Genomic DNA, 27,006 nt, shown 5'->3' with positions numbered 1-27,006 from the left:
AAAAGATATTTGTCGTAACGTTAATTACTCCAGTATAGACCCGTAGGACTACGTTTTGAGGCTTCAAAAATATTAAAGTTGTTTATTTTTCGCATATAGCTTCCGGAGCATTTGCCCAACCTAATACAAAAAATTGTGTCATTTTGGTGCCTGCATAAGTAGAAATTTAGGTATTAGTGTTTTCCATTAGTATTGGACGAAAAAAAAATTAAAGACGAAAATTTTACTTTCTTATTAATATCTGAGCAGTAACTGATGTACATAGGCATTTTGTGTCATATCCATCCACGGGAATCCTGATTTTTAACCAGTACCTAACATTTCGCCCAACTAACTCTAAAAGAATATTACAGTTTGTTAAAAAGATGTCAGACGTTTTAAAATACTGATATCTGTTATCCAAAATTTTTGTGTCAAATTCATCCACGATATTTATAGATATTAATTTTTTTAATACAATACTGTAAAACCACAAAAGAAAATTCAAGTTGTTAGAGTTTATTGTTTTTGATTATTAACGGTGTAAAAAAACACTATTCATAATTTGTGTCATTTTCATCCACGGATTCTCATTATTTAAAAAAAACCTCGAAACGTACTTCGCGCGAATGGCGAGCGCGGGGAAGAGTACATCGGGTGCTTGAGCGCCGGCTGGCAGCGTTCGTTTGTTTATATAACCCGCGGCTTCGCACGCGTAATCTGACAGTTTAATTGATTTCGAGATTTTACTGAATTCTCATGGGTAATCCCAAAAATTACATCATAGTTATCATTGACTTTGTATTAAAAACAGCTGTGCAAAATTTTATGAATTTAAGTCTAGCGCTTGTCATTTCGAGATTTTATGCCTATCCCATGGCAATTTTTTACGAGATACCTACCTAATAAGTTTTAGTTTTTTTTTGCTGATTACTTTTGGTTGACTGTAATTTCATTGTATCTAAACAACACTTCCGTACCAAATTTCAAATCGATGTCATTAATCACTGAGGCGTTCCCTTCTGAGGAGACGCTCCTGGCTGCTTTACCAAGATGTTACTACCAGATACCGGTGTGAAGTAAGCGGCAAAAGTTAGCAGCCGATTATAACCCAACCCAATTAAGAAGTTTGAGGTTTTATTTGCATTTGTGAGGTCTGACAAAAACACACACACTAGTTGATATATGATACAAACTAGTTTATATTTAGTAGTTAGTATGACACAAACAAGTTTATATTTATGGACAAGTATTCAACCTGAACGTCTGGTGAAGCAAGAGAATTATTGCCAGCTACACCAGATTAAAAACAAGCAGCATATAAAACTTCGAAACTAAAATGAAAAAAAAAAACACCAACATGGAAATGCGAACCTCTTCAGGTCTTTCCATAAAATAACACTGGATACTAAATGCTTTCTACTAAAGCTGCAACTGCTAACTAACCTCAACTAGTCTAGGAGCCACGCCCGATTTAATGAAAGCGGTGTATTTTTTTTGTAATAAAATGAGAAAAACGACATGTTGCAAATAGCAAATACGAACCTCTCCAGTATTTTGTGGCATGTTATTACGCACGTTGAGAGCTTTCGATCAACGCTTCAAGTGTCCAGTAACCTCATTTTAGTTTTGAAGAAAAGGTAGATTTAAAGTTAGCGGCCGAAAATAATCACAACAAAAATAAAAAAAACATTGATTAGAAAACGTGTTCCTTCCAGATATTTTATTAATACGATTATGCATTTGAAAAGATTTCCATCAAATCTGAAACTGCCCATAACCAAAGCCTAGTACGGGAGTTACGCCCGAATAAAAGTAGGCGGCCGAAAAATTTTGCAGTAATATGACAAAACGACCAACTTGGAAATGCGAACCTCTTTAAGTCTTTAAGTCTTTCCAATACGGGATACAAAGCTGCAAGAATTTACTAACCTCATCTAGTTTAGGAGCCACACCCGATTTAAAGAAACTGGCGTATTTTTTTTTGTAATAAAATGAGAATAACAACTTGTTAGAAATGCGAACCTCTCCAGTTTTTTTCTGGCATATTATTACGCACTACGCCTACTTTTATTCGGGCGTAGCTCCCGTACTAGACGTTGGTTATGGGCAGTTTCGGATTTGATTGAAAGCTTTTTAAATGCATAATCATCTTATTAAAATTTCTGGATGAAATGCATTTTCAAATTGTTTTTTATTTTTATTTTAGTTTTTTTTTTCGGTCGCTAACTTTAACTCTACCTTTTCTTCAAAACGAAAGGAGATTAGTGGACATTTGAAGCGTTCATCGAAAGCTCTCAGCATTCGTAATAATATGCCAGAAAAAACTGGAGAGGTTCGCATTTCCAACATATTGTTATTCACATTTTATTACAAAAAGAAATACGCCGCTTTTTTTTAAATCGTGTGTGGCTCCTAAACTAGATAAGGTTACTAAACTCTTGCAGCTTGTATCGAAAGCTTTTAGTATTCAGTATTATAATATGGAAAGATTTAAAGAAGTTCGCATTTCCAAGTTGGTCGTTTTTTTATATTACTGCATACATTTTCGGCCCCTACTTTTATTTGGGCGTAGCTCCCGTACTAGATGTTGGTTATGGGTAGTTTCGCATTTGATCGAAGCTTTTGAAATGCATAATCATATTAATATATAATATCTTTCTAGATATTAATATAATATCTAGGAGGAAGGCGTTTTCCAATCAATGTTTATTTTTATTTTTTAGTTGTTTTTTTATCGGCCGCTAGCTTTAATTCTACCTTTTCATCAAAACACAAACGAGGTTACTGGACATTTGAAGCGTTGACGAAAAGCTCTCAGCGTGCGTTAATAACATGCCACAAAAACCGGAGAGTTCCCGTTTCCAAATTGGATGTGGCTCTAGACTAGATGAGGTTAGTTAACAGTTGCAGCTTTTATAGAAAGCTTTTAGTGCTCCAGTGTTATTTTATGAAAGATTTGAAGAGGTTCTCATTTCCATGTTGGTGTTTTTTTTTTCATATGGTGTAGCTGGCAATAATTTTCTTGCTTCACCAGACGTTCGGTTGAATACTCTCCCTGAATATAAGCTAGTTATTGTGTTTTTGTCACTCTTATGAACACACAAATGCAAATAAAACTTAAACTTCTTAATTTGGTTGGGTTATAATCGGCCGCTAACTTACACGGTAGGATTGTTGACGCTAAGCGCTGCTATTTTAGATATGCAGTGACGCGATAGCCAGGTTTTAGAGCTGGGCATACAAGACCATACAGACACCCAGATACAAGATATCCATCTTCCTTTAAGTTCGAGTGAGAGAGAAGGGCTTAGGGGCTAGATCAATCCTACTAATTATTATATATGCGAAAGTTTGTATATCTTGATGTTTGTTACTCAATCATGCTTTAACGGCTGGGTAGCATTAGCTGAAATTTGGGATACTTATAGATATAGATATCGATTTAAATTAACTATATATATGCGTGACGACACGACACGACACGACAGATAAATACAAATCCGACCTTCAGCGTCATAAGCAGGATCCACGTCAAATTTCGATCATTAGAAATTTTCGAAACTTAATGCCATCAGTTAAAGTTAAACATTAGTTTTTGTCGATACTAACATACCATTTCTAAATTTTTATATAAAATACAATACAATACAATGACTCTTTATTGTACACCAAAAATAGTAAGCGATACAGAACAGGTACACAGAATGAAAAAGACAAGGGTAAACAACAGGCGGCCTTTATCGCTTAAGAACGATCTCTTCCAGGCTTAGAGCACGCGGGCTTTCCTACCGGAAGGGAGCACCCTTAGCGGTAGATTACCTTTAAAATAGTTCTGGCGTTTGTTGCGGGGGGAAATGTGCATAAAAGTGCAGTTCGGCTTATTTAGATGCAAAAACAAAACTCCAACTGACTGTAATGACGACGTTAACACATAAATAACCCAAACAATACACTAATAATTCGTTTACAGATGACTCCAAACTAACACATTGACAGTAACATAATTAAGTCATCGCTTTATCGCTTATGCGATTTATCGCTTGACCGATCCGAAATTTGTACCGCTAGGACTCGATGTTGGTAAACGAATCCGAACAATAATGTACGTCTTTGTTGTTTAAATGTAATTAAATAGCAATAATACGATAACAATTTACTTCCATGTGAAATGTAACACTAATAATTTTGCAAGCTTGATGTCCCAGATCTCTTTTTACAGCAGGAAACTGAACAATTCGATTTTTTAGCACCGCCGCGGTTCACTCGCGCGTTCTTCGATTCGGACGTCTAATAGTTTGAAATCCGAGCGCGCCTTGTTTTATTAAAATTCGTATGCCCCATTGGGCTTGTACGACAGAGAGGAACGCGTTCGAATGGCTACTCCCTTCCGCCCGGGTTGCTCTAAGCTTCCAGGCAACCTTTTTTATATATAACTATCAGCCTTTTGATTCTTAAATTAATGTACCTATTATTTACATACTTAATTATTTGAATAGGTACTACATTCAGAGTATGCAAAAAAATAAAGTTATGCAAATTTGTTTATTACGTAGCGGAGATAAAAGTCAGTCAATTCAATACTCATTAAGTTATATAATAGGCGAAGTATATAGTTTAAGGCCAGCGAAAAAAAATGAAAGAGTTAAAAACATTGGCAGGATCGCTATACTCGACAACAATGTCGCATTTAAATTTTATTATTATCAAGTCTCAAAAACTTGGTCACGGTAATATCTAAGTTGGCACGAGGTCAGGGCTATTACGAAACTCGAAACTTGAAGTTCGTGTCGTGCGGTCCCTCTGACACTTACAGTATTTAATACGAGAGCGAGAGGGACAGTACGATACGAACTTCGAGTTTTTCGAGTTTCGCAGTAGCCTGCTGTACCTACAGCCAAATTCAATCTGGTTCCAGAAAAAAAAAACATCTAGCAAATCAAAATAACAAACAAAAACAAAACAACTGATAACTACCCATTAGGTATCAGTTATTTTGTTAGAACCTCGGACTTTTTTTTAATGTGTGTGAAACAGCTCGTTGGTTTTTCAGAGGAAAATACACCTGCATTTTGATATTATATAAATATCGTAATACATTTTGAGAAAATGTTTATATTAGTCTCGGCTGGAATACTCATACTCGCGTTTAATTACTCATACTCAGCTTGCAATTTGCCTACTTACATGCGACGACAGTACTTGTATTATCTAATATGAATGCTTCCCATAGATGAAATCGTACCGATCGAACGTGTTTGCGTGCTTATGCCTCCCCGTCGCCCCGCCGCTTGACCGCGCGACCCGTTTCGACCGCAACCATTTGTTTTTATGTTTTTTTCATTTAAATATCGTGGGCGAAAATGACACAAATTTACACATGTCGATTTATATGCATTTATGATATAAAATATGTGAACTCTAATGACTATAATATTTTTTTGAATTTTGTTTAGGTTAAGAAACACAAAATAATTTAAAATCTTAAAATTGCGTGGTCTAATTTGGCACAACTTTTTTTTATAGGCGTATGTAAGTAATCTGAATAGGAAATAAATATTTCATAAACGTAATTTTTTTTCACCATTTTTACATACTGTCCCATATAACAGTTTGCACTGGACGAAAATGACACAAATTTGGTTTACATACTCCACAGGCTATCCTAGATATGATGCCATAATTATTTTTAACTTTAAATTTATTTTTGCGAGATTTATTCAAATAAAAAAAAACAACCACAAATCTTCAAATTGCTGAAAATGCAGGCAACCAAAAATGACACAAAAACGCTACAATAAGCTTCATAGGTACGACTGTACCCACAGGCAAAAAATAAGAAACTTTAGAATTCTTGAAACTTAATACCTCAAAATAACGTAGTCCTATCGGCCTATAAATCGTTTAGAAAGAAAGAAAGAAAGGAAGAAAATATTTACTCGTGACAAAAAAAGGTTTCGCGGTTTAGACGTGAAGAGGTAACAAACAAACAGAATTACGAACTTTCGCATTTATTATATTAGCGGGACTAGCCGTTACTCGCGTCTTCGTCTATCGCTATCCCGCGGGAACCATGCAATTTTCCAGGATAAAAACTATCCTAGGTCCTTCACCGGGACTCAAACTATCTGTACACCGAATTTCATTTAAATCGGTTGAATGGTTTAGACGTGATGAAGTAACAAACAAACAAACAGACTTACAAAATTTACCATTTATAATATTCGTGGGATAAAAGTAGAGTTTAACATAATAAATACGCATGCTTTTAGGTTGCCATCCAGGTTACTAGATTTTTTGTTCTCTTACAAATAAAATAACATACGCGGTCAATACAGATTTTTGTGCTACAAACAGCAACCTATCATCATCATCATCTCAGCCGTAGGACGTCCACTATTGTTGGTGGACGTCCTACGCTGCGCTTGCCGATCCGCGGCCTCCACTCGAGAACTTTTCGGCCCCAACGGCTATCCGCTCTCCGTGCTATATGGCCCAATTGCCACTTCAACGAGCTAATTCGCTTGGCTATGTCGGCGACCTATATCATAGCAAAAATCACAGCAAAGAAAAAACTAGCGGCCAAAACTAATTACTCAAACTAGATGACCTAGAGTGGTATTTTGTATTCAAGCAAATTAGGGCGGAAATGAAAAATAGGCGAGGCCAGCTCGCTACGCCACCTCGTAGACACTGCTACGTGAGCGGCCTACTCGCTACGCCGTAATCATTTCATGATTATTAACTGCTGGACCATGGGCGCCGGTATTTTCAGAAAGGCGCATTGCAACTCGCATCTGCATATACATAGGGAGGTGCATTTATAGGTTTCATTCAGTATCTTAGTTTTGTTCTATGTAATAATAATTGTACCAGGGGGATGCGAGTGCACCCTCTTTCAGCCCCATCACGGCGCCCCTGTAAAAAGAAAATAAGTAAAGCAAGGACTAAAGGAAATTATTTAGTACAAGCCTTTACCCGCAGATTTGCACGCTTAAACCATTAGATTTAGCAGTTGACTTGAAATTCCGCGATGTTACTAAAATTCAGCGGATTCGACCGGATGGCCAAGTGGTTAGAGAACCTGACTACGAAGCTTGAGGTCCCGGGTTCGATTCCCGGCCGGGGCAGATATTTGTGTGAATAACACGAATATTTGCTCTCGGGTCTTGGATGTTTAATATGTATTTAAGTACGTATTTATCTATATAAGTATGTTTATCCGTTGCCTAGTATCCATAGTACAAGCTTTGCTTAATTTGGGACTAGGTCAATTGGTGTCAAGTGTCCCATGATATTTATTTATTAATTAATTATTAATCCCCGCAAAATTAGTTGTGTTCGTTAACGTTCCATAATAACACCTGTGCTAGATTTCACGCCTCCAAACCTCGAAAACACAAAAGCTAATTTTTCAAAAAATCTGCCTTTGTGTTTGTCAGACGTTTAGTTATTTACGCATCAAATTTCATTCGAATGCGTTTAGCCGTTTTAGTGTGAAAAACACTATCCTTACTTTCCTTAAGTAGTTAATAGTATATTAAATGCTTAAAATTTGTTACGCTTTTATGCTTAAGTAAGATACTCAACCGATCGTGATGAAATTTGGTATAGAGATAGTTTGAGACCCTGAGTTGGACATAGGATAGTTTTTATCCTGAAAAATTATATATTCATTCAGTAAATAGGCCGCAATGGGCACTTTTACACGTCATTTTTTAAACTAACAGCGCTTTCGGAAAGACCATCATTGCCAAAAAGAATGCGCCGCAAGAAACTTGGCAGAAAGTTATTTTTTTCCAAATAAAATAATTACAAATTGAATACTTAAAAACTACAGTATACAATTAAAGGAAAAATTACAAAATAATAATAATACAGGGATGTATGGGGTCCCTTAGTTACAAAACTAAAACACTACACTATATCTACGTTTAGTGGAGGTGTAGAATCCTATCGCCTCTCAAGCAGAGGGTCGTGGGTTCAAACCCCGGCTCGCACCTCTGAGTTTTTCGAAATTCATGTGCAGAATTACATTTGAAATTTACCACGAGCTTTGCGGTGAAGGAAAACATTGTGAGGAAACCTGCACAAACCTGCGAAGCAATTCAATGGTGCGTGTGAAGTTCCCAATCCGCACTGGTCCCGCGCGGGAACTATGGCCCAAGCATTCTTGTTCTGAGAGGAGGCCTGTGCCCAGCAGTGGGACGTATATAGGCCGAGATGGATGGTAGAATACTTCCACCGTCATAAACTTAATAATAATAATAATTTAATTCTGAAATATACATTTCAGGTCAAGTAACCATTAAGCTTTTGGATTCCGAAGGCAAGCTCACGTCTGCCGCCCCCGCTGTCATGCTCTGAAAGCAGAGCGGTACATGGGTGCGTGTGAGCTAACTTTTGGGGCGGCATAGTTCCCATGGGTCCGCTATCAACGAATCCTTTGCAGATGAAGTCGTGGGCAACAGCTTGTTTATAATATTAGTAGATTTGAATGAATAGAACAGTATACGACGAGCGTAGAAAGAGATAGTGTATGCGATTGTGAGTAGGCATAGCCAATACGACTCTAGTTGGCAAATTACATGTTAAAAAAATATCTCTACATACATAAATGCTGATAAGAACCTAATTCAATTTCAATCAGCACATTTTCCGTAAAAACTTTCCGTGCAAGTTGGGCGTTTTATTAGGAGACTACTAATCTACGTAAGGAAATACTTTTGTCATAGAATTTACAGCTACGGCGGGCCGGAGTTGGGACGGGGGGCGTGGGACGTGCTCAGACTTCTAAAATATCGTCGTTACATCTAAAATATGTCCCGAGAAACTTATTTAAATATATACCTATACTCCCACGTTTGCCCAGGAGCGTAGAAAAACCACCAATCCAAGAATGCATGTGGGTGGACTGGAGATGGTATGAGCTTTTCCTTCTAAATAGTAGGCGGCTTTTGTCTAACGCAATCGGAATAACAATCTTTACCCACATCTTCCTATCAAACGGTTAGGATGGCGAGCGTCTGGGCTTTAGGTTAATCACGCTTATATTTTGTCATGGTGGAATTTGGAACTTTCTGTGTTTACAATAATAGTTTTCAAACACAATCCATACTTCCATACTAATATTATAAATGCGAAAGTGTGGGTGTTTGTGTGTTTGTATATTTGTCCGTCTTTCACGTCGAAACAGAGCGACGGATCGACGTGATTTTTGGCATAGAGATAGTTTATGGGCCCGAGAGTGACATAGGCTACTTTTTATCCCGGAAAAATGCACAGTTCCCGAGGGAACTGCGCGCGATAACCGAATTCCACGCGGACGAAGCCGCGGGAAAAAAACTAGTTACCTATATTGTTTATTGAATAACTACTATGAATATGCCTAAGACTACGACCGTTCACTCGCCCGGTCGCACGTTTGACGAGAACGATGCATTCTCACAATTTTATATCTAGAAGTTCATGCATGAAATGACAGCGACAAGGTTGTAAAATGTAAACATAATCTTAAGCCTTGACTGTACCACTAAACTCAATGAGCGACGCCTGTCATACAGTTTGCGATAATTAAGCGGCAGTCACTAATTCAAAATATACGAGCGGCAAAAAATTTGGGCCTCAAATGTATGCAAATAACCTAAACATAAAAATTTCATTTTTGATACAAGCTCTTTTTGCTGACTGTATTTTTTGTTAACTGTACTTGTGCATTGTCACCCAAACTACATTTGCATACCAAATTTCAAGTCGATGCCATTAACCGTTGAAGAGTTCCGTCCTGCGGAGACGATCCTGGCCGGACTACCAGGATGTCAGTACTAGATTATTGTATTGTCACGCTCACGCGATTTACATAAGTATTCCAAAAGTCAATCTGACTACTGGAAGTTGGTCAAATTTAACTTGCAAGATTTGATTACAGACAGACAGACAGACAACTGGACAGGTGAAACTAAATAAAAGCTTGTAAAATAGGTTATTTTGTATGTAGAGTGGGCCAAATTTTGTGCCGCCGAGTATATTACCATATAATATATTACCTACATTAATATTACCATACCATATATATTACGTGCACCGGACACTTGTCCGGCGACGAAGCCATACAACACCACAAAAAATGGTCCGTTGTCCGGTAAAACAACGGACATCTACAAGCGGCCTTAAGCTGTGTGTATCGACTTCGTGCGGCAAACCATCGGACATTGGCTAGCAGCGGCGTCTTTAGCCCATGTGTAGCGCCCGTGTGCAATTATTACTTTAGCGCCATCTAGGAAGCGCGCGGTCAAAATGGAATAGGTACAAAGTGCCGCGGCCGGCGCCCCTAACACCGACCGTGCGCCCGTGTCAACGCACACCCCTGCACTTTTAGTTACAAAATCGCCTCTGTTGGCTAGCGTGGTAGCCGCGCACTATGGATACCGTGCCGCCGCGCGGCACCTAAAACAGGGCACAGGGCTACTACGAAACTCGAAGTTTGTATCGTACCGTCCCGCTAACGTTATATTATTTAACACGAGAGTGAGAGGGATGGTACGATACGAACTTCGATTTTCGAGTTTCGTAGTAGCCCTGCAGATAGCGTAAATAACCTTTAGGGGCTGTTTCACCATCCATTGATTAGTGTTAACTGACGGTTAAATTTGATGCCGTAACGTCTCCGTCTTTTCGAACAAAACAAACAGAGACGGCAACACATTTAACCGTCAGTTAACACTAATCAATGGATGGTGAAACAGCCCCTTATTCTACTAAGTATGGTAGTAAACGAGGGCAGTGGTAAAATATAGTCAACCCGGTGAGAATCAAGTTGTTACGGCACCACGCCATTAGTAAAGACGTACTGTAATACTCGTATAATCCTGCTCACGTGGCCTATAAATGAAATCCGAAGAAAGTAGTTAAAGTCGGTACTGAATTTACATAATAACGCCAACTTCGTGTCCTTTATCAACGCCATCTAAGTTACCTTGCGTCGCGAAAAATAAATGAGAATACGTATTAGGTACTCGTAATGTTATGACATATAAATCCATAATAGATAAATATTTTTCGGTCTAATTGTACGTCGATCGGTACTGAATTTTGAATCGATGTGCAAATAATTGCCCCAGCAATGTGGTAGAATAAAAAAAATGCTTTTGACTCTTTCTCGTACCTACCTACACGTACTTGGTCGGTTTAAAGCGATTTCTTGTAGATATTATAAAGCAGTTTTCGATGGCTGACACTAACACATAAACTGAGACATGGAAAGCCACATAATGATACAAATTACACACACACACACACACACACAAACATCACGCCTGTATTCCCAAATGGGGTAGGCAGAGCACACGAAACGTTACCGCTTCGGAGCCACTTTTAGCAATTTTAGGTTTAAGTATGACAAAATCGGTACAATAGTGATAGGTTGCTAGCCTGTCGCCTACGGTATACCTTAACCTATAATATCCTCAGTCGCCACATCCACGGTAGAAACGGAGAGGTGTAATTCTAACCCGACAACACACGGGTTTATACAAATTATGTAATATATAATCTCTTTACTACGAACCTTCGTCCTGAAGGTAAGCTTTTTGATATTTTTCTCGTGCTAAATTATTCAGTTACACATTTAAATAAGAATTATATTGTCAACTGTCGCGTATTTTATTTTATTATTTTTACCTGGAGTAAAAATGCGAGTGACTCGTCATCTATATCTAGTAATTTCATTTTATCCAATACTGGTCTTAGCTAGCGCAAATCATGATTGAAACGGGTTTACGTTACCAAAGAACACGCATGTTAAATTAATGTCTCTTGACTTGACTTAAGATTTAGATAATTTATTAAATCAGGCGTTACTTAGGGAAGTGTAGTTGTGTTGCTCTGAAGATGAGCTCTGGTTGAGTTCGAAACGCGTCGGTGTAGTGTGGTGGTGGTGATGGGTGGATTTTTGTGATTTTTGTGTGTTCTTACATGGTGGAGGTGGAGGAACTGCACGCATATCTTGCATAAACGTAGCTAGGTAGCTATCATAAGGTCGCGGGTGAGCAGTCATTGTTTTAGTTCATTAATTAGAAATCGTGCTTGGTATGTTTTCTTACTCATGATCCCAGCCTATATACGTCCCACTGCTGGGCACAGGCGTCCTCTCAGAATGAGAAGGTTTGGGCCGTGCTTCCCACTCGGGATCAGTGCGGATTGTCGACTTCACATACCATTGAATTGCTTCGCAGTTTTGTGCAGGTTTCTTCACGATGTTTTCCTTCACCGTACAGTTCACTTCAAAATTATACGACGAATCATGGTTGTAAGCTAAAAAGCTTACAACCTAGTTAAAGTCTAATCACAAAATATATTTTTTTAATTTTTATTGCTAAACATTAACTGGAAGTAGGTACTAATTGACTTAAAATAAATCAGCACGCGGATGGGAATTTAGTAAAACAGCCAAGGCTTTTAGATGTGTGGCAAAATTAAAATGTTCCATATCATTCTACTGCCTCGTCACGCCACGCCAAACCAGTGAAAGCAATATCAGTCTGGAATATTAAATGGCTCATGTAAATTCGTTAATAACAGAACTGACGTCGCTGTTTTTTTATTACTAGCTTTTATTTATCCTTTATTTATTTATTTGTTTGTTTGAGTCAAATCTTGGAAGCTTAATTTGACTCACTTCCAGTGGTCCGATTGACTTGAAATTTGGCATAAGTACTTAAGTAAATTTGGTAACAATACAATAATCTGGTAGTGACATCTTGGTGGCCCTGCCTGGATCGTCTCTGCAGGAGGGAACTCCTCAACGGTTAATAGTTCTGACTTGAAGTTTGGATGTCAATGAACGTATAGTGAACAAAAAGTACAGTCTGCAAAAAGGCTTGTATTTGTAAATGAAATTTTTACCAAAAACATTTCTTTTGATGTTAAAAAGTTTTGTTGCTTCTGTGTTTTCAAAACTGCGCTATGGACCGAACGCATTGTTACTACTATTCTTTTATGTAGCCCGTTATATGTCTCACAGCTGGGCAAAGGATTGCAGTGGCAGACCCAAGAGGAGATGGCGGGACAGGATACTAGTATATGTCACGGACAGGACGACTACTGTCATGACTCCTGAAAAAACAAATTACAACAAAGAAACAATGCCCTGGCTTGTCTACTCTACTCTTCTTTCAAGATTTTGGTTTATAAATGACTAGCTGTTGCCCACGACAAAGAATTCCTTTATCGCTATTCCACGGGAACTATCTATATACCTAATTTTCAGATATCGCAAATTTCATAAAAATTTGTTCAGCGGTTTAGATATGGAAAGTAACATACAGACGGAGAGTTACTTTCGCATTTATATATTAGTTTGGGTTGGATGAAAGTGTAGATTTAAATATCTTGATATGTATCTAAAGCATAATTCAAATTATCCATATGTAATGTATGCTTATCAATAAAGTAAAGAATTACCTATTTAAACTTAGTTGGTATGTGGAAGTAGGTAGGTAAAATAACTAACATACCAGACATATTTCAATTAAGAAATCTGTTTAGAACTAGTGTAGTGACCCGATTTTTTTTCCATCAATGGAAAGCAACCCTACCTCTTGTGAACATTGAAAGCAAAGTTCCTACTCGACAACGCCTGAGCCCATCAGTGGGACGTCGTGAGCTGGCTTATTGATCGACGACCTTGAAAGGACTTCCCCGCGAAATACCTTTTACGTCACGGCTCCCACACATTTCGTGGTTCGCTTTTTATAACTCGTGATCGTGAAGTACCTAACTACCGGTTTAAAATCGATTTTATTCCCTAACGCACACAGTTTTATGCAAGTAATTTAAAGCTGATTATTGGAATCGTACAAATTTACTAAACATATACATACATACTAGCTAGGAAAGCAGCTAAAAACCCGGCTGTTCACAGTTTATTTTCCACGAACTCATAAGCTTGTAATAAAGGTGCCCGTAGGTACCTACGTTTCTTCTCAATATATATATATTTTTTATAAAATTGTACCATAGTAAATTTATGTAAAAACAAAAAAGTTAGACTTAAGAAAAAGAAACCCTTTTTGTGTACATTTGTATTTATGTTTGTCCGGGCAAATGTCGAAAACTATAAGGAAGTTTTTTTCAATAGGTAAGTATAAGAAAAACTTAGGAAACAGCTTCAAAAAATATAAGCTTTTCACACCGAACTCTGGATTGAGGATATCATTACCTTTTGTACCCTCGTACAGAGCGACCCCTTTTATCGATGTCATAAAACTAAATTATGGATGATGGATTTAAGGCTTGCATGACTTTTAAAGCCGGTCCGTTCAGGAATCGATTTTGTTGGTTGTAATAATGAAATGTTATAAGTATTGCTGTATATATTCACGTAGTGTAGTATTAGTTATACAGAAACTTAACAAAAAATATAAGTGCGGTGTTGGAAACATTAAGACAATTAACGAATCATTAGACTTTTATCGTAAGAAATAAGCTATAACGGCTCATGGAATGATCTATTTTGTTTTGTGAGCTAGCAACTTACTACCTTCCATTACTTCAATACCTATTTAAAATTAAAACGTAAATAGTTTTGTCCTTGGATAGCAAACTGAACAATTTCAAGTAAGTATTTGTATTGTAAATATTTAACAAAACATTAAAATAAAAACAAAAAATACGTGTACAGACAGACAATTGTCATAGTCTTCTGTCTATACCACTGCAATATTTAAATCCCAACAGTTAACTTCATATCAGAACCGGCAGCGGTTTATCCTGCGGCTTACAAACTTTACTAATAGAACCATCCATTACGGCAACACAGACAATAATTAGCGACATTCAAAATTGTATCAACTGTTCGCTCAGTAACACCAAACTACAAATAAGCGCAATTTCGACACACGTAACAATCGATGAGACCCTTGAGCCCTTATGGTGCTTGTTTCGGCGTCAACAGTTCTACGCTGCGTACCCTACGACAGCAACATGCCTTACAATGTGCGTACCGGGTCACATCGCGTGTTACGTGGGCCGACGGTTTGCACCGGGACGCCTTCAGTGGATGACAAAGCGCAAAATAAAACAACGATTGCGAGGAAACATTTATTGTGGTCGGTCGACGTCGAAACAGCTGACGCGGCGTGGGATGAGAAATATGAAAGTAGGAAATGTAAAGCGGAAAGCGAGCATCTGGCAAGCGGGAACAAACTTAATAAGAGCGCCGAAAATAGAGCTGACTAGACTTTGCGTCTTTTCAGCTTATTTGGCTACTTTTTTGAGGCTCTTTGTGGGCTGGCTTTGTGGCTTTCGTTTGCACAAGAATGTGTGGTTTCAAGTTAATTTTTCTAGTGCATCTTTCAAACATGTAAGCATCAGTGCAATAATATAAAATTGGGTCTGGTTTTCAAGTAGGCTCTATGATTATTTTTGAAAAATCTGAAAATCCATTTAAACATTTACAGTTGGCACGATTTCTACCTGTTGCATTACTTTGCCTACTACTAATAGGTACACAAATAAATACAGGTGTCTTTGGCAATGCTCGATGCATCCTAACTATTCATGCGCTTTATTAACCGACTTCAAAAAATGAAGAGGTTCTATGTTCCAATGTTTGTATTTTTTTCAGTATGATCATGACAGGAACATCGTGTATATTAACAAAGCTGATACTTAACATCCCATCAAGGAAATGACAAAGCTTTCGCCAAAAAAAAAAAAACAAAGACACAGAGGGTACATAGAAACAGAAGCTTGCAAGACAAGAGTGTGAAGAGAGAGAAGACATACAGGTGGTTGGTCTGTTCGTGGTCATTGGAGTCCTGCGCGGGCTGCGAGCCGGACCGCCGCAGCCGCCAGATGGCGTGGCGCGCCGCCACCAGCCGCGCGAACCCGTGCCGAGCCACTCTACTGACCTCGCATCCCCCCGATCAACAAGTAACAAGCACCCGGACTAAGCACTCACCAAACGACGGACAGGAAACAGGAGATGGCGCACGGGATTATCGGTTATCAACAGGTGAAAGGAATCCCCACACGCGTCTCAACGGCGGCTTGGACGAGCTCCGTTACATATATCCCAATTACCAAGTACGAACTACGAGCGAAAAGCTAGCCTAAATATCACAACCCAATATCACAAAGCGGTGGCAAGCGAAGCTTCGTGGACGGCGGCTTACGTAACGCTAACTTAAGTAACTACGCGTGTAAAACGTGCAAAAATGTATCGATCACAGAAAAAAGCCTTAACACTATGAGGTTTTAATATAATGTGCCCCTCGAGGATTATGTAACGGAGCTGTGTGGAGATTTGAATGGGTCGGCGCGGAGGACATGCGCGGTTGGGAGCCGGGTGAGCACTGGCGGCCGGCGGGGCGCGCCGGGCCAGCCTTGCCCCGCGCCCCGTACCTGCCGCCAGTGACATAACCTTTACCAGCTTCAGACATTGCAATTGCCTGTCTTATGCGTCGTCCCATTGAGACTAAGGATGGCGTCCAATAGGCTAGTCGCCGAGCCCGTCGGAATCTCAATAATTCCCTTTCTGCGTTGATTAAGAAAGAACGGCTTTCGCACAGAAACGGCTCGTAAATGTATGGAAGCGACGCGTTGCAATTGCGACTCGATTCAGCTCGATTTGTTGCGATCCAACTTATAGGTGCTTAAATTTATTGGAAAACAGTCCTGTTGTCCTGTTTAATAAGGGAAATGAAACTACACAAGTGCAGCGACCTCGTTAGTTTATCAATAAAGTAAGTCCCAGTAGCCATTTTACAGTTCTTTCTTTCAATATAAGTAACTGCGCGTAGGTAGTATTTCAATTCACGAGTTTCTTGTAAAATAGAAACCGAAAATTATTCTAATTTTTCATGGTTTCAAAGCTTTCTTTATCATAAGCAATATTTTTACGTTATATTCAAATTATGATTTTATGAGTTGGTGAAATCACAAATAAAGGCAAGAGAATCTCGATGGGCGCATGTTTTTTATATTCCGGGCATTCAATGGGGTGGCTCAAGAACCATTATCATTATGCCACTGGCACTGGGCGCAGTCAAAATAATAAATTCTTCTCAGTAAAATTTCCCATCGTTCCTTAAATTTACATAACATATAAATATGATCGTTTAGCATTTCATTATGTCATGGTCATGGTTAACAGAATAAATCAAAGGAATACCTACCTACAAAACTAAGATCTTGAAGGTCCAGCGAAGATAAAAAAAAGTAACAGTGGCGCTACAGATTCTCGAGTTTTCTTAATGACGAATTATAAAAAGGTTTTTTTTTATTTAGTTACGGGTTTAGCTATTTTCTTTTCAAGTCTCATATTATGGTTGGTTCCCTGACTAATGTCATTCACTTTTTCATACTAGTTGCATAGAAAAGTGGATACTTAATATGTTAGGGCACCGACTGTTATAAGAAATGGATATACGTTATGTGCAAATACTCGTTATACATTTGCGAAACGGGTAACCACTACTACTACCGGGTACTAAGTATGGGGGGGGTTGACAATTCCGGGTTGGCAATTACAGATTGTACAGTAACCGCCACCCTTCGAAACTATTTGCATTACCTACCACAGATAATAAACAGTCACCAATTCCTCTCAAAACTTATGGCACTGCCATCTACTGCTTGTAAAGCAAGCGCTAACACCGCCATCTACTAGCGTGAGGCGGAATCACAACAGCGGGTTCGGCCAACTATTATTTTATCGCTGTATCTTTATGGGGGCACTTCAGGTAACGCCGTGACGGGTGGAACGTGGAACGAGGGTTAATCTGCAATATCAGAGGCTATACAAACTGTTAGCCTTCGATAGAAGGGCGGGCCGTCCTTGAACACTGCTCTTTGTAGCGGCACAAAAGAAAATGCCTTCTTTGTAGCCAGCGGACAACAATCGTCTTGGCTGTATTATGTTGATGTAGACGTTTTGTACTTGTAGACGTCACGTCATTTAGCTACTTTCAGCAGAGCTTTTAGGAACTATTTTTAGACTTTAAGACTCGTGTTGAAATGGACTTTATTAGCTAAAGTGGGGTAATTTAATCAGACGTGATTTAAAAATAACGTCTCTATATCTTGGGGTAAGGGGTATTCTATTACCGATGTTAAGGGGTAGGTATTTTGGTCTATTTTCGGCTACAACTTGGACTTTTTCTTTATTATAAGTAGGTATAAAGTTATCCAAATGGACCCAGTGAATAATGAAACTAACATAAAACCGAAGAACTTAGGCATACATTTTTACATAAGAGAAACGGAACATTAATGTTTTGCTAGCTACGAGCTCGAATTTGATAAATTTGGCTATCCGACAACAGATGGCGCTGTTCAACCGTAATTTCAACAGCGACAAAAATAGGTATTTCTTTCTATTCGTAAACGGAAGTATTTTTATTAAACATATTGCAAGTAGAACACATTGAAATAGGCAGAAAAGAAATGCTGGCGCCGGGGATCGAACCCGGGTCTTTAACAATCCGGCCCCAGCTTTCTTTTCTGGTTTTAAAGGTTACCGTACCGTACCTGGACTTCAGCAGGGCTACTACGAAGCTCGAAACTCGAAGTTCGTGTCGTGCGGTCCCTCTGACACTTATACTATTTAATACGAGAGCGAGAGGGACGGTACGATACGAACTTCGAGTTTCAAGTTTCGTAGTAGACCTGCTGTCTCAAACGTAAAGAACTTTTAATGATTATTTTTATGAATATTATATTTCAGGCATGTTTTGACTGATATTCGATCCGTTACTAAGGAAGACGATACTTATATATTCCTGTAGCAACGAGTAGGATTTCATGTATCTTTATTATTTTTAGGTATTTTTATGAGCTTGTTTACCCTTTTCACGTTCATGCCTTTGTGATATTTTACACCCTTTAAAACGTGTTCTTTATAAATAACTGCGTTAACTAGCGGAAGACAGTTTGCGAAATTCATTTTTGGTGAAATATGCAAAAATGTTTATATACATTCATCATCATCATCATCATATGAGCTGTAGGACGTCCACTGCTGGACATAGGCCTCCCCCATCATACAATACATGACTTGCAAAATCTTATTCCGGTACATATCGATCTAACGTCAACGTCAACCATATGGAACTAAGTACCCACTTAGCTTAAATCGTAAGCAAACAAAATAAATCAGTCCAACTTTGTCATTGTTTATTCGAGGTGGTTGCGTACAACAAGCGGGTTAACATTAATTTCGGTAACGGCAGGGGACATCATTTATCCTTTCTATATTTAGAACCTACGCCCACGGACTGCGGCAATCCCGCAATACAAAAACAATAACAAACGGACGCGGACTGTGTCACAGTTAAGGTATTATCGATTTACGTATTTGAGAAGTGCGAGGCCTTGGTGTGACGAAGTTCGTCCCTTCGAATTCTTGAAACAAATGAACATCTGAATAATTGTACCTATATCGTAACAAGCTGTGGTTATCTACTGGTAGCTTAGTCTGAATGCTAAATTGCTTACTTTGGATTATTATTTAGAATTTTGCAGGCAATTAAGTATTCCTCGCCCGCAATAGCTTTCATTCAATCGAGAGACAGATTGGCATTGACAGGTACACAGTTAAATTATAAAGTATCTACCTGGGCGACCGAGCTTTGCTCGGGCTAAAACTCGATAATAAGGGTTTCCCAGAGTAAGACCAAGCTAGATCGATTTGTCACCCCGAAAATCCCTACCATACCAAATTTCATCGAAATCGTTGGAGCCGTTTCCGAGATTCTGATTATATAATATACAAGAATTGCTCGTTTAAAGGTATTAGATACATAGATAGATACTTTTTCCTTTCACAAGACTGATAGTGATAATGCAGCTATTTTGTTTTTGAACTGTTTGTTTAGTTTTGTTTCATTGTATAATATTCATCATTTATTCAGTAAACAATACATGCTTGTGTTTGAATCTCTTACAGCTAACAATAAAATAAAATACATCCATTACATTGTATAATTGTATATTTATTGTTAAAACAGTAAATTATTTATATTTTCGGTTCTCTGAATTGTAACACAATACCAGTGGTTTGCTCCTATCAAAGCTCCTATGAGCAATGTTGACCACTGAGCCATAATATGACCCGTACATAGCAGCAATAGAAAAAGTTTATTACTTTTAAGCTTGGACTGATGTTTTGCATCTGTAATAATGATTGCTTTATCTATTTATCCTAAAGTATAAAAAAAACAATCATTTATATTGCAAGAAGATACATAGTGTGGCTTAAAACAAAACCCTGTTATACTAAAACTAACCCTAGCTAGGATTAAACCGTCGCAACCTAATTAACATTTGCCTTCCGCTGACATAGGTTAAGGATGTCTGTTACCTACTGGCCCCTTCCCCCCCCGCTCGTCAATCATCGCGTCTCCTTCCCCTGGCCTTCCCATTGTTTCCACCTCCGGCCAAATTGATGCGTTTGCACAAAGAAAGGGTATCCATTGTGATGCTTTCTTTCGAATCACCGTACTTTTTGCAAACGTGATTAATATGGTTTGTTCTTACCAACTGGGTTGAAAAGTGATTTGTTGATTGCGTTACAATGTGGAAGATGGGGTGAAATGGCTGTTATGATAGCTGTGGCGTGCATTGGGTAGACGCAGAGTAGGCAGCGCTAGTGCTGGTGGTGCGCTGCTGCGGCCCTAAGTAGGTACAAACTGCCTACCCTATGCAATCGACCGAATGCACGTCAATATACAAAAAATGTGTGTGTGTATACCTTCCGCCGCCTAACTTTGCCTAAAAGTTCATTGCCACGACTAGTACCACAAAAACTATAAAGGTATAATTCCAATAATTGAATAGGCACTATACCGTTAAGCGATTCGAACGGGAGTAACGTAGGTAAAGACGTCGCATAAAAAATGTATCTCAAAAACGCGTCAAAACTGAGTATTAAGTAATGAACTTTTAGTTAGATTTATATGGCTCGTGGTATTTAATATGTGTAGTATTAGTGTAAAGTAAGTACGTCTCGTAATATATTTCTATTTTCGTTTCACGTGTCAGGCAAAAAATGCTTTCTGTACTGTTTGACCTTAACAAAATAACATACAAACATCTACTGCAAGTTACGTACATACGTAGAAGCGTGTATAAAGCTTGTAAGGAGCAATTTGTTTAACCAATTTCCAATAATCAGACGTGGAAGTCCTACGTCTGCTGGACATTGACCTCCGCCTTAGGCTTCCAGTTGCTGCGATTGGAAGCGGCCTGCATCCTCCATAAACACGCGCCTTTAACCAGGTCATCCGTCCATCTCGTTGGTGGACATCCTACGCTGCGCTCCGGTCTCCATTCGAGAACTTTTCAGCCTCAATGGCCATCTGTTCTCCGTGCTATATCGCCACGTATTATTAAGGTGCTATTGAAAATACTCTTATAAAAAATCAATTTGCTAACTTAGACGTTTCTAGAATGGCATCTATATGCGGTTATAGTTGTATTACATCGTTTCGGAAGCGGCGGCGGCACGGTGCCCTGAATAAATAACCAGCCGACGCCTTAAGCGTTGGATTAAAATAGGATTATTTTGACGAAATGCACCTCTCCGAGCTGAACACCTATCTGCACGTTTGATACATCTAATTAATTCAATTAGGCGTGCGTATAAAGTCTTAAGGCGATGATCATTACCCTAATGTTATATATGTACCTATGGTACTTTTTTCTACTTGACATTTTCTCATTATTTGCCATGCCATAAGGTGACAAACATAGATATTACCTTTTTGTCTGCTCATAATTCGTTCATTACTATCCCACGGCAACTATGCCAAATCCAGGGATAAAAACTATTCTGTCCTTCCCAAGGTCTTAATTTACAAGGATCTAATTACAATGCTATGTGTCGCGTAGTTTTGATGTACATTATGCCATACAATACAACTATTCTTTATTGAAGATCACAAATCAATACAGCGAAACAACAAAAAATAAACAAGGTAGACAATAGGCATTTTTATCGCTTAGAAACGATCTCTTCCAGACAGCCATTTAGATACGAAAACGGAGAGTCTGACTATTTCTTGGCAAGCAGCAGTCTATTTATTGGTTAAGTTGCGGCCGTTGTTAACGTTAGCAGCAGGCAGACAATATTAAGTAAAAGTATACATCGTCGCCTTAAGCGACACAAATATTTAACAAGTTAATAACACAAAGTACGAATTTACATCCTGTAAATAAATGGGTTTTAATATTTTACTTGCAAAAAACGTGGAATGGACAGTAGCACATTATGAATCATTAAGGGCTCGGCTTAATGGCTTTTACTTTGCTGCTCCAACGATTTGGCAAATCCATACGCTACAGAAAGCTTATATTTTACCAATATTTGGACATTACTTTGTAATTTGGGAGTGCCGGCTGAATACGGCGGAATGTACGGAATAAATATGGAGTAGCCGCGAATGTGAGCGGTAAAGTGATATCAGTAGAAATTTGGCGCAATACCTAACTCAATTTGCTGGAAGTGGAACAAAACTGAACTGTAAGAGAGATAGATGATAATGTGTTAATAATATTAATTCATACAATTTGGTAAGTAGTAATTAACATTTAGACTCGTAAATACGTTCAAGCTTCAAGCCTTCAAGAAAATAGCGTACTTCTACCTAAAAGGCCGGCAACGGACTTGTAACTGTTCTGGTGTTGCAGGTATCCATGGGCGACGGTAGTCGCTTACCATCAGGCGATCCGTTTGCTTGTTTGCCCCCAAAATGATTTGATTCCATAAAAAACAAACAAATGTGGATTATCTGAAGAAATATGTACTTACATAAAACGATAATAAGTTAGTTTTAGTTGTATTTTTCTTTGTTTTTTGCATTGACGTATTTGTTATTTATTGTACATTATTGTATTGTGTATTAACTCTTTATTGCATATAAAACACATGAAAATAACAGTTTTAGTGCGTTTGACTTAATAAATGCAATTTTTGCCTGAACGAGAAATCCAAGTTTATTTGAATAAAGCTTCAACAAGTTACTGTAGATAACAAATATTAAGGATCTAACATTCACTTGCTGTCATTAAAGTGGACCCTACTGCTTTATAATAGAGTTCAATGTCACAACACGGGAGATGTCTCAGGAAAACTTGTCATAGCCAAGTAAAACGTGACATATAGTGAAAATACAAACAGAAATATAGATGCACAGAAAAATCAGAAAAATAAGACCATCACTGAGGACCTGGGTTCGATTCCCAGTGATGGTCTTATTTTTCTGGTTTTTCTGTGCATCTATATTTCTGTTTGTATTTTCAATTTAGGTTTTACGGGATGACCGTAAAAGTAAAAATTTGGAATTGAAATAAAAAATACAAAAAGATTCCAAAAAACCAATTTTAGTGACATAATAGTCTCAGCCTTGCATTTGAGTGAGTGATTGGAAAAAGACCAGTACGCAGGCGGCCAGCTTTGTGTGAGTGCACGCACACAGACAGCGTTAAGCGAGATTCGACTAGTGTCGCGACGTGCATTCCACACTTTACAAAGCTAAGCTTGTGCCTTAAAGTATGTAGATACAAGGGTTCCAGAGCTCAGCGAGAGGGCTCGTCTGAAGTGCTCCTCTAATTAGAAGACACGGTGGTAAACAGTGGAGTGAAAGCAAAGAACTGACACACTCAATTTGTATGCGTAATGGAAAGGAAATTATGGCGGGGAGGACGGAATCACCACTGAAGACTTGCCTAGTGTGAGATTATGAAGCTTATTGACTTATATCTTTTGATATGAAATAAGCAGTAAGCATCTCTTTCAATTGTTTCGTTATTCGCGCTTAAATTGAGGAAAGGATTTTTATGCAAAGTATCTTTGATCTTACGTTTTTCGTTTTTGAGCACATCGCGTGTTCTTAGATTGCCATGGTTTTAAAAAAATCGGTCATCAAATCGGTTTCCTCTATTTTTTTATAAATATTTTAACGGTGCTTTTCAAATTAATACAAAATCACATTTGAAATCCTCACAGTAAGACTTAGGTAATTACTACTAGCGCTATCTAGTGGTGTTTTAGTGAACTATTATTGCCCGTAAGTGAACGTATTGTAATTAAGTTTACCACTTATTTTCAATTGATAGAATTCTTATAGTTTTTCCTGTAATCTACAAGCAATGAACTATATTTTGTATTTTTTTCCAAATTTTAGGCTCAGTAGTTTTGGAGATCAGGGGGGGCATGGTAAATTTTCGTCTTCTTTCATGAATAAAAACAAAACTATTTATTTTACAATAATAACAAAAATATATTTGAGATCCTCATAACGAGCCTTTCATTTGATATGACCCTAAGGTTTGCAAAACTATTTTTTTAAATTTCCTAATTTGTCCCGGAAAATGACCACTATTTAAAAAAAAATACTTTGCACATCTGTGTTGGGTCATAAGATTACACCATCCTACCTTTTACCTGATTTGGTCCAGAAGTTTCGGAGCAAATTAGCTGTGATAGACGGACGGACAGACAGACAGACGCACGAGAGATCCTATAAGGGTTCCGTTTTTTGTACGGACCGTAAAAAATTGATATCTTTGGTAGTGTGCCTCTTCGCGAATTTCAGAGTTATTTAGGCGTAACTTGTATTACACCATGAGATTTCCTATTAAGCTATGGTTCCCGGGGGGGCTATATTCGGTGTCGCCTTTCGTTTTGTCTTGGATTCGCTTGGCAAATGAAAGTTTGTTGGTATAAAGAAGTACTGTTCTATTATTCAATAAATACTTAACACAATTTTGTGCAACTTCGAACGTTTCTTTACGGTTTAGTAAGGTCGCAAATGAGGCAAATAAAACTCTAAAGCTTGTTTAGAAGAAGCCTTCCTTTCATGTTAAATATAGGATAGAGAATAAATAGATTTCCCTCTAAGGCCGGAGTTGCGAAGGTTGTACTAGTTAGTAGTTTTCAAGTAGCCGCCGCATGGCCGCGGTGTCCAATTTCGTGCTATATACTAGGTACAGGCTGCCCCAGACAAGTTCTCGATACATACAACGAAAAACAACACGTACGAAGTAACAAACTTCACTAAAAGCTGGTGAAGGTCTAAGTTGGCATAAGCCGGGAATCTCTTAAAGCTGTCAAAGTATATAAGACTTACAGCAAAGGCCTCGAAATAGGCCTAATGAAGGAGACTAATCAGAATACCGTGTTTCGTTTTATGGCTATTGTTACACATATTTTATGGGAATTTGAAAAGTTAAACTTTTACCACTGCCTTAACTTTTAAGGTTAAAGGTGTTGTTGAATGAGGCAGGTTTATTTTAATTTCGCTGTTTTACCCCTACATATATTTATATTTATATAGTATTTTTGTTTTTGTTTTTGATTAAATGTATGTGCGGTTATTTTGCTATTTATTGTGTTAAAATAAAAAATAAATATTATTAAATCTGTTTTTAACTGACATCAGAAAACGAGGTTATCAATTCGGTTTATTTTTTAGAAATACCTATTCATTTCATCACACGAATGATGACATGATTTTAAAATCATGATGAAATGATTTTGATATGTTTCGAGTAACATGATTTTAAAATCGCCGCCGCACTTGTGATCTAGGTAAACGACTCTTCCTCCTCCCCCATTACAAGTAGCAGAAAAAATATTAGTCGAAACATTAGTCTGGCCTATTAGTTAGAAAAGTCAAAAGCCGAGATCAAAGGAGTTGGTAGGTGCTGCCCGCGCCTTCGAACACACCTGTCGTTTGGGCCCCTGTTGGCTATTGGCCTCACCCTGTGCCCCACATTCGAAGTTCCGGGATAAGCAGACGATTAAGCTACCTGTGTAGTGTACCTGTTATGGGTATCGCATGGAATTTCCCCATTTTACCGACAAATATTCATACAGGTATTCAATTTACTAAATGGAACATAATAAAATAATATTAAAGTGTCAAGCTATAAGAATTGAAATAAATAACAAAAAAAGAGAGAGAGAGAGAGAGAGAGAGAGAGGGGGGAAATATATATATATTCTATTTATATGTGTAAATAAATGTCACTCCGTCACACTCTCTCTCTCTCTCTCTCTTTCTTATATATTTTCTTATATATATATATAAGGTCATATAAATACAAACCAAAATGACAGTCATACCAGGCGCAAAGGTGCCGAATAAATGTAGTAACCCAATTAGTGTTTTTTTTGTACACCTTTCACAAGTTATCGAGAATTATTAAATAGGTACTTATCAACCGATTTCGACAAAGGAGGTTCTCGATTCGCCTGTATATATTTTTTATTATATAAATACACTCGTATTATTTTTGCCCAGCAGTGGGACACAGTTATAGGCTAAATAAATAAATATCATGACACAATTTACACCAACTGACATAGTCCCAAACTAAGCAAATCTTGTACCATGGGTACTAGGCAAAGGATAAACATACTTATTTAGAGAAATACATACCTACCTAAATACATATTAAACACCCAAGACTCGAGAAGAAACATTCGTATTAAGTATTCATACAAATATCTGCCCCGACCTGGGATTGAGACCCGGAACCTCGAGATTCGTAGTCAGATTCTCTAACGGTTACTGTGTAACCCTAACTCAAACTACTCCAAAGGTTGGCTATCCTATCCTATATAAAATTGGTTATTAGAGTATCTTTCCATCATCATCATCATAATTATTAACCGTAGACGAATAACCTTCAAACTTGCAAATCTGTTATAGTCTAAAACCCAAGTAACTACAACTACAAGTTTTATTTACTTAGGACTGGCCTCTGAGGTGTCGGCAGCGAGCAAACTTGGCTAATAGACGCGGAAAAACCCGCCTCTAATGTCTTACTTAATACCGAGCCTCCCCTCTGAGGTAAACCGTGTGTGAATTTAATATAATCACTCGCTTTCTGCCGTTTTGTCATCTGGTTTTAAAATTGTTTTTCTACAGTGAAAGTTGACCTAAAAATCCTATATCTGTGGTTTCGTTTCCTGTATTATAGGTTAAAGCCGCGGGTTTGCGTGGATGCAGGCTGCTTCTA

The 27,006-nt window shown here is 38.1% G+C and overlaps 1 protein-coding gene across 9 annotated transcripts in view; it reads right to left on the bottom strand.

Moving 5' to 3' along the window:
• The window catches only part of Ih (hyperpolarization activated cyclic nucleotide gated potassium channel Ih), a 263,913-nt gene that overhangs the window by 133,570 nt on the left and 103,337 nt on the right, over positions 1-27,006 (bottom strand). The window contains exon 1 of one of the 9 annotated variants that reach the window (XM_074097598.1): positions 15,766-15,890. The exons of the other annotated variants lie outside the window; for them this stretch is intronic. The gene's annotated coding sequence lies outside the window, so the exon portion shown is untranslated. Of the gene's footprint in view, positions 1-15,765; positions 15,891-27,006 lie in introns of those variants that run through there. 9 annotated transcript variants of the gene reach the window in all.

Source organism: Choristoneura fumiferana, chromosome 14 (genome assembly GCF_025370935.1).
Source record: "Choristoneura fumiferana chromosome 14, NRCan_CFum_1, whole genome shotgun sequence".
Taxonomy (NCBI): Eukaryota; Metazoa; Arthropoda; class Insecta; order Lepidoptera; family Tortricidae; genus Choristoneura; species Choristoneura fumiferana.
This window is presented reverse-complemented; position numbering and strand designations above follow the sequence as displayed.